This window comes from Tenrec ecaudatus, chromosome 2 (assembly GCF_050624435.1).
Source record: "Tenrec ecaudatus isolate mTenEca1 chromosome 2, mTenEca1.hap1, whole genome shotgun sequence".
NCBI classification, from domain to species: Eukaryota; Metazoa; Chordata; class Mammalia; order Afrosoricida; family Tenrecidae; genus Tenrec; species Tenrec ecaudatus.
Window position 1 is genome coordinate 225,839,359 of NC_134531.1, and position 9,895 is coordinate 225,849,253.

A 9,895-nucleotide genomic window follows, 5' to 3' on the forward strand; every position below is an offset into this window, starting at 1 on the left:
TTTTTTACATTTTATTAGGGACTCATACAACTCTTATCACCATCCATACATATACATACATCAATTGTATAAAGCACATCCAGACATTCCCTGCCCCAATCATTCTCAAGGCATTTGCTCTCCACTTAAGCCCCTTGCATCAGGTCCTCTTTTTTTTTCCCTCCCTCCCCTTTCCCCCCTCCCTCATGTGCCCTTGGTAATTTATACATCGTTATTTTGCCATATCTTGCCCTATCCGGAGTCTCCCTTCCCCCCTTCTCTGCTGTCCCTCTCCCAGGGAAGAAGTCACATGTGGATCCTTGTAATCAGTTCCCCCTTTCCAACCCACTCACCCTCCACTCTCCCAGCATCGTCCCTCACACCCTTGGTCCTGAAGGTATCATCCACCCTGGATTCCCTGTACCTCCAGCCCTCATATGTACCAGTGTACAGCCTCTGCCCTATCCAGGCCTGCAAGGTAGAATTCGGATCATGGTAGTTGGGGGGAGGAAGCATCCAGGATCTGGGGGAAAGCTGTGTTCTTCATCGGCACTACCTCGCACCCTAATTAACCCATCTCCTCTCCTAAACGCCTCTATGAGGGGATCTCCATTGGCTGACACTTGGGCCTTGGGTCTCCACTCTGCACTTCCCCCTTCATTTAATATGGTATATATATACATATACATATATATATATATACATATATACACATACATACACACACTTATATCGTTGTTGTTTTTTTTTTTTTTTTGCATGATGCCTTATACCTGGTCCCTTGGCACCTCGTGATCGCACTGGCCGATGTGCTTCTTCCATGTGGGCTTTTTTGCTTCTGAGCTTGATGGCCACTTGTTCACCTTCAAGCCTTTAAGACCCCAGACACTATCTCTTTTGATAGCCGGGCACCATCAGCTTTCTTCACCACATTTGCTTATGCACCCATTTGTCTTCAGCGATCCTATCATGGAGGTATGCAGTCAATGATATGATTTTTTGTTTTTTGATGCCTGGTAACTGATCCCTTTGGGACCACTCGATCACACAGGCTGGTGTGTTCTTCCATGTGGACTTTGTTGCTTCTGAGCTAGATGGCCCCTTGTTTATCTTCAAGCCTTTAAGACCCCAGTCACTATCTCTTTTGATAGCCGGGCACCATCAGATTTCTTCACCACATTTACTTGTTCACCCACTTTGGCTCCAGCCGTTGTGTCGGGAGAGTGAGCATCATAGAGTTCCAATTTAATAAAAGAAGGTATTCATGCATTGAGGGAGTGTTTGAGTAGAGGCCCAAGGTCCTTCCGCCACCTTAATACTTGACCTATAAATATAGACACATAGATCTATTTCCCCATCCTCCTATATATATTTGCATGTACATGTCTTTGTCTAGACCTCCATGAATGCCCTTTGACTCCTAGCTCTTTCCTCCATCTCCCTTGACTTTCCTCCTGCCCTACTACCATGCTTCATCGCCACCTGGGCTAGAGTATACCTCTTCTCTAAGCAACCTTACCCTTGATCATTTCCCACCATGCCTGCCACTCCCCCTTCTCTACCATTTGGGGTCCCATGTTTTTCCCTTGTCCCTGGGTTTGTTAACACCACTTCCTTATCCCCCCTACCCCCCCACCCCAAGTCCCCCCAGAACTGTCGGTCCTGTTGTTTTTCCTCCAGATAGTTCATCCAGCCTGTCCTATTCAGACAGACCTGTGGAGTCACTAACATGCACGAAAACAAGACAGAGGAAAACAAAGCAACAGTATACAACCAGACAACAAAACAACAAAAAGAAACCACTGACAAAGAACAGAACAAAACAGTTCACAAGAGAAAAGCTTGTAGGTAGTTCAGGGATTGTTTGCTGGCCCTTAGGAGTGTTTTCCAGTCCAGTCTGTTGGGGCACCACGCCCTGGCCCCAAAGTCCACTTTCAGCATCCCCTGGGGAGCTTGCCACTCCATTCCCTTGCTGTTCCGCTGCACTCCCCCAGTGATTTGCCTCGGTGTGGTGGGATCAGGTCAGGTGCAATTCCCATACTGTCTCCAGTGCTGTCCCCTGTATCGCCCTTAGTCACTGAGGGGCATCATGTCACATAGTAGGGCCAGCCATGTTGTTCTCTCTGTGGACTGGCTGCTCTACTCAGGAACATCATCCTCACGGCCTGGTGGGCCAGGCTGTGCTCGATATTAGTTGTTCTTTTGGGGAGATTTATCTATACATCATTAAATATGTATATAATTTTCATAGCATCTTTATTTATATCAAATACTGCATATAAATGGATGTATTGTCCACTTTCGGTAGAATAGATAATTAAAGTGTGGCATAGTCATAAAATTAAATTGTACAGAGCAATAAAAAACTGATGTAAGCAGATTATGGATGCAATTCATTACTGATCAGAGAACTAAGCAATATAATAAACTGTATGCTGTATCATCTCATTTATGCCACATTCTAGACTAGGGAATTTTTATTTAAGGGTTTTTGAGAGAACTTTCTCTTGCCTGAACAGCTATATATACATTGTCCTTCGCGTTGTTCATTACATAGTTGCACATATGTGCAAAACTTATTTTAAAATAAGTCTTGATAAAGGATTTAAGTACATGTCATTATATAGCCCAAGAAAATATTTATAGATAATTAACTAATAAGATTCACATAAATGCAATGAATCCATTCAATGCCATATCTTTTTTAATATAGTTGTGAAAGATACTAGTGGGAGGTATCAATATTTCTTCAATCCATCCTAATACTCATGTCTGAGTGTAATTAAGCATATAAATTAGTAGAGAGCATTTGATTTGTGTTTCACTTGGAATTAAGAGATCCCTTTGGGATGGGGGGAGAGATCCATTGGATAATCAGGCCGCTATAATTTTTAATATATTAGGATTTTATGATGCAAGACTAGTAATAATAATATCATTGATTTTCTAATATGCATAGAATCAGAATATTGTTATTTCTCATTTGAGTCCAAATTGAGATAGCAGAATATAAAAAAAGATAATGAACTATACTGTGTTCGATAGTTTATTGTGCAAGCCTGGCCGATAAACACAAGTAGGATTAACTGAAGGGCAGAGGGATAAATGTCTCGGTGAGCCTTGCCTTGCTTGTTCTGTGCCTCAATTTAAAGGGATACACTACCTGTGGGACGCCTAGCCTGTGGACTGTGTCACTGTAAATTAAGGTCCCTTTAAGCCCTAACGATTGGAATGTTCGTCTCTAGAGCTGGGGACCGACAGTTGGTGACAGTTGGGGACCTGCCTTGCTGTTTGCTACCTGGGTAGATATAGCCCAGCTCTCTCAACAGAAAGGGACTGGCAACTGGCAGCTCTCAAGCCTTAAAGGACTGCTAGTGTCTCACTGCTTTATAATTTAACTGTTAATTTCTTGTATTTTCTTTCTGTATATAATTTAACAGTTCATTTCTTGTATTATATATCTATCTTTATAAATATATTTATATATAATTACTAGCAATCTGGTTTGTCTCTCTAGAGAACCATGTCCAACACACTGTGCAATTTTAATCACCAACATTATCTTTAAATTATAAGATGATCTTTTCCCCCAAACTTTCAATATGCTCCTCATCATTCAATGGCAGACTATCAAGACAGGAATTAATAGATATTGTACTATGGAATGTCAAACTCCCCAGTACCATACATCTTAGGTACTTAGTGTTGATTCAATAGAATAGACTAAATGACTAGCTTTAATAAACAATTTTTTTATGTAGCCAGAACTCTGAGTTTATGGTGTCAGGTCTAGGGAGTGTCTTTCCTTTTGTCTCTCAATTTAGATAGATCCCCATCTCCTTTCACAGTCATGGTCCTAGTGGTCCTTGTAGATTAGAATGTGTCTTGGCCTCTATTTCCCCTGGATTTGAGTTTCCCAGTGTAGGGACCTGGGTTCAAAGATTGTGCTTTTCTTCCATAACTGCTCTTTTGTTTCCCAAAATAGCAAATGTTGCAGGCTACACCCCAGGAAATGCCTGTTACCTCTGATCAGGTGTGTGAGGGGATTAACGTTGTTACATTACACACTTAATTATTTTATAACTGATAGATTTATTGCCACAGATCACACTATGGGCATGATTAGATAACTACCAAATTATATAATTTCACAATTAACAAATCATTAAGAATCATGGTCCATATAGTTGAGATATATAATTTAATACAGTACTATGTATAAAGCATTAATACATAATTCTTTAATGTGTCTATCCTGGGCAAGGATGAGTTTTAAAATGTTTCTAAAATTAAAATTTAAAAATTCCTATGAAGGACATCCTTACACTATTCAATAGAGCAATCAATTTAACTTATTTTCTATGTTTGTGTCTTGTCACCAATTCCTATACACAAGAAGCAAGAGACCCATTTATTTCTTTAAAACATGGTGTCATTATCCTGGTTCAAGAGTACAGCCTTAGGAGACTCGGGGAAGATGGCCGACAGGGACACCCGCATACTCTGAGAGCTCCTCCAAACAAAGCGGGATTGGCGACCAGGTAGCTGAATAGTAAGAGTCTGGTGAGTGAAATATCCCCCTGGGACAGCACCCCAGTCCTACCCCACGTATTTGTCCGGAGCAGGGGTCTAGGTGAAAGATGACCGGTCTAGTGGGACATCTCTGGCCACTAAGCTGCCGTGAGCTCACTGGCGACCGGCTTAGGCTCCATTCCCAAACCCGACGCCAGCCCAGAGCCGCTTGCCTGCCCTGCCTACTCCAGCGGCCCACTCCCCACCCCCCACTCGCGGATCTCCACTGGGAGAGAAGCTTTCCTCTCCCACAGTTCCCCTCTCCCCGCAGGGCAGCGATCTGCCCTCGGGCCCACGTCCCTCCCTCCATTCATCCAAGCTCAGGGGAGCGGACCCGCGGGTTGTCTGGCGACCCCCACGGGGGACCATCCACCCGCACCGCTGCCACGGACCTCTCCACCTGCCCTCCGTACGCTGGCCTCCCACCCCCGCCCGCCCTCGCCAGCCCCTGGCAGCCTAGCGCCAGCTCCACTCCTGGCGGGGACCCTGCACTGAGCACTTCCCGCCAACAGGAGCCATAGCCCAACCCGCGCCTCTCCCGGACCCTGAGCTTCCGCAGAGCGCCGCGCCCCACGCTGCTGAGTCTGCCCACCAAGGGCGCCCCCCTGCGCAAGGCACAAGAGTAGGTGCCCTCCCCAGGGTGCTGCGGGGACCCCGGCGGCCGCGACTCTGAGCCTGAGCAGAGGAAGGGCGCCATTGCCCCCTGCGGTTTCGCGCCAAGCCTCCTTTGCCGGCGCCATTACCCCCTGCGGTTTCGCGCCAAAAGGGCGGAGAGCGAACACCATTGTTCCCTGCAGTGTCCCGCAGCTGCCTGCACAGCTATCCAAGGGGCCTCCCCGCGCCCGCTCACAGCCCGGGCAGATCAAACACTCCACCTGCAGGGGAGCCTGGGTCTCGGCTTTGCAGTCCCTGAGGAGCCGTCAGTGAGCTCCAGCCAGCTCTCACCACCTGGGGCCCTGTTAGGTCCCCAGTGCCAGCCCTAAGCCTGCCGCAGCCCGCCCCAGCCACCCCAGGAGACGGCACAGTGGCCTGAGCCTCCACACAATAAGGTTACTCCTGTCTCCCAGAAGCATGGGGCCTATTAAAGGATCAAGGAAAAATCAACAGACCACATCACTCCCAACAAAAAAATCAGAAAAACGAGGCACTTTAACAGACCTAACGTCACTCATAGAAGAAACAGATATAGATCAGCCACAAAAGGAAATCTTCAGAACTCTGCTTGCAGTAATACAGGAGCTAAGAGAAGCAAACCAAAATAAGGATGCAACGATAGAAGGGATGAAATGCACAATAGAGGGGATGAAGTCCACAATAGAGGGGATGAATACTATCCACCAAAAGGAACTGCAGAAACTAACAGAGGAGGTAGCAGAGGCCACACAAAAGGTCACAGAAGCTATATCTAGGCTTGAGGAGGCTGAGAACCGTATCAGTGAACTCGAGGACGCTCAAACCAAACGAAGCAAGTGAGAAAAACAATCAGATAGGAAAATTAAAGAAACAGAAGACAGCCTGAGATCAATGACAGATGCTATGAAGAGGAATAATATTCGAATAATCGGTCTACCGGAACACAACATAACACACAAATCGACCGCCAAGATAGCAAAGGAATTCCTGGAAGAAAATTTCCCCAACCTAACAAAGGAGAATCCGACTCTCATACAGGAAGCAGAGAGGACGCCGGCTAAGCTAAACACCAAGAAGAACACGCCAAGGCATATAATTGTAAAATTATCCAACTTAGAGGAAAAAGAGAAAATTCTACGAGCATCAAGAGAAAGGAAGACAGTCACATACAAAGGAGCGCAGGTAAGGGTATGCTCAGACTTATCAGCTGAAACCATGAAGAGGAGGAGAGAATGGAGCAACATCTTCCAAAAACTGAAAGATGAAAATGCCTCCCCCAGAATCCTATACCCTGCCAAGTTATCCATTAAGATAGAGGGTAAGATAAGGGTCTTCCAGGACAAGGAAGAACTCAAAAAATATTCTGCAAGTCACCCGACCCTGCAGAACATACTGGCTGACTCACTATGGCCAGAAGATCAAGCTCCAACTAGAACCACCAGGAGACCACCATATAGCCCATCTCCATCTAAAAGCCAACATGCCAGCAACACGTACCAGGACAACACGGTCTCAGATGGAAAAGAGGACAGGATAGAAACCCTCCACTCAAACGCAGTACACTGATATGAAGGAAGATAGGCAAAGACCCAAAACACAAAACAGAATATGGCAACCATGAAGCCAGAGATTGTAATAATCACTTTGAATACAAATGGGCTCAATTCATATGTTAAAAGAAAGCGGCTGGAGGATTGGATTAGAAAACATAACCCATCAATCTGCTGCCTGCAAGAGACACACCTTAAGCAAGCAGACAAGCATATGCTGAGAATAAAGGGCTGGCAGAAAGTTTACCAAGCAAATGGTAACTCCAAGAAGGCAGGAGTGGCTATCTTAATCTCCGACAAAATGGATCTCAAGATCCAAAACATAAAAAGAGACAAAGAGGGACATTACATAATGCTCAAAGGCTCAGTAAACCAGGAAGCAATAAGCATACTGAATATTTACGCACCTAATAATGGTGCGGCAAATTTCGTCAAACAAACTATTAAAAAAATGACAGAAGAAATCACGGAAACAACAAAAATAGTGGGGGACTTCAACACTCCACTATCAGAGAAAGACAGGTCACAGGGAAAGAAGCTCAGCAAAGAGGCCAGAGAGCTAAACAATGTAATTAGGCAACAGGGCCTGATAGACATCTATAGAGCCTTTCATCCAAAAGCAAAAGGTTTCACATTCTTCTCCAATCCACACGGATCTTTCTCAAGAATAGATCACATGCTGGGGCACAAGGCCAGCCTGAGTAAATTCAAACACATAGATATTATCCAGACGTCTTTCTCAGACCACCATGCCATAAAGCTGGAGATTAATAGAAGGGCACCCAGAAAAGCAAGGGCCACCAATTGGAGAATAAACAACGATCTCCTGCGACATGAATGGGTTAAGGTCCAGATCAGAGAGGATATCAGGAAATTTCTAGAAACTAATGAGAACGAGCATACAACATATCAAAACTTATGGGACACTGCAAAGGCAGTTATCAGAGGTAGCTTGATATCACTGAATGCATACATGAAAAAAGAAGAAAGGCGTATGACAGATATGTTAACACAAAACCTCCAACAACTAGAACAGAGTCAACAGAACTACCCCTCCAATAGCAAGAGAAAAGAAAAAATAAAAATCAGGGCGGAGTTAAACCAGTGGGAAGACAAAAGAACAATGCAAAGGATTAACGCAACTAGAAGCTGGTTTTATGAACGAATTAATAAAATTGACGCTCCCCTGGCAAAGCTTACCAAAGATAGAAAGGAACAATCATCAATAGCCAGGATGAGGGATGAATCGGGGGCAATAACAACAGACCCCAATGAGATAAAAAGGATAATCACAAAGTACTATGAAGGTTTGTATTCTAATGAATTCAGAAACCTGGAAGACATGGATAAATATTTAGAAAAACAATCTACCCCTAGATTATCTGAGACAGAGATCAAGAACCTCAACAAACCCATAGCGAAGGAAGAAATAGAGAGTGTCATCAAAAACCTACCAAGGAAAAAGGCCCCAGGGCCAGATGGCTACACAGCAGAATTTTACCAAACATTCAGGGAAGAGCTGACACCGATCCTCCACAAAGTATTCCATAACATAGAAAAGAACGGCAAGCTCCCAAACTCATTTTACGAAGCCAGCATTACTTTGATACCCAAACAGGGAAAAGACCCCACAAGTGTAGAGAATTATAGACCAATATCTCTAATGAACATAGATGCAAAAATCCTTAACAAAATATTGGCCAATAGAATACAAAGGAACATCAAACATATCATTCACCACGACCAAGTAGGATTCATCCCAGCGATGCAGGGATGGTTTAACATCCGAAAATCCATCAATATCATACACCACATCGAGAAGAAAAAGGATAAAAACCATATGATAATATCCATAGATGCAGAAAAAGCATTTGACAACATCCAGCATCCATTCCTAATCAAAACACTCATGAAGATAGGATTGGAAGGTAAGTTCCTCAAGCTCATACAAGCTATCTATGAAAGACCAACAGCCAACATCATAGTCAATGGAGAAAAGACAAGAACAATACCACTGAAAAAGGGTACAAGACAAGGATGCCCCCTGTCCCCTCTTCTATTCAATATCGTTTTGGAGGTTCTGGCTAACAACATAAGACAGCGGAAGGACATCAAAGGGATCCAGTTGGGAGAGGAGGAGGTGAAACTATCGTTATTTGCAGATGACATGATCCTATACATTGAAGACCCCCAAAACTCCACAGTTGGAATACTTACAGCAATAGAGGAATACGGAAGGGTAGCAGGATACAAGATCAATAAACAGAAGTCGGTAGGGTTTCTATACACATCGGACAGGGCCATGGAAGAGGCGATTAAGAGGGAAGTACCCTTCACAGTAGCCAAGAACAAACTGAAATACCTAGGAATATACTTAACAATAAATACTAAAGACCTATATAAGCATAATTATAAAACCCTATTACAGGAAACCAAAAGTGACCTTCACAAATGGATGAAGCTCCCCTGCTCATGGTTAGGTAGGCTGAACATAGTAAAGATGACAGTTCTTCCTAAAGCACTCTACAAGTGCAATGCTATACCAACCCAATTACCATCAACCTTCTTCAAAGAATTGGAAAAACTGACCACCAACTTCATATGGAGAGGGAAGAAACCCAGAATTAGCAGAGAACTCCTCAAGAAGAAGGACACAATTGGAGGACTTGCCCTACCTGATTTTAATGCCTACTACATAGCTACAGTGGTCAAAACAGCATGGTACTGGCACAATGATAGACACTCAGACCAGTGGAAAAGAATAGAAAGCCCAGGAGTAAAATCATCAGCATATAGACAATTGATCTTCAACAAGGGTCCCAAAAACGTCAAGTGGGAAGCAGATGCCCTCTTTAATAAGTGGTGCTAGAAACAATGGATATCCACATGTAGAAAGTTGAAACAAGACGTCTACCTCACCCCATGCACAAGAATACACTCAAGGTGGATCACAGATCTAGAAGTCAAACCCCAAACCATCAGGACCATTAAGGAGGGAATCGGGACTAATCTCAGAGCACTGGCCCAGGGAGCACATAGGCTCACTGCAACAGGGAAGGGGACACACACAGGTGATCTGGAAATCGACAAATGGGATCTAATAAGAATAAAACACCTGTGCACCTCGAAAGACTTTGCCAAGAGGGTGACAAGGCAACCCA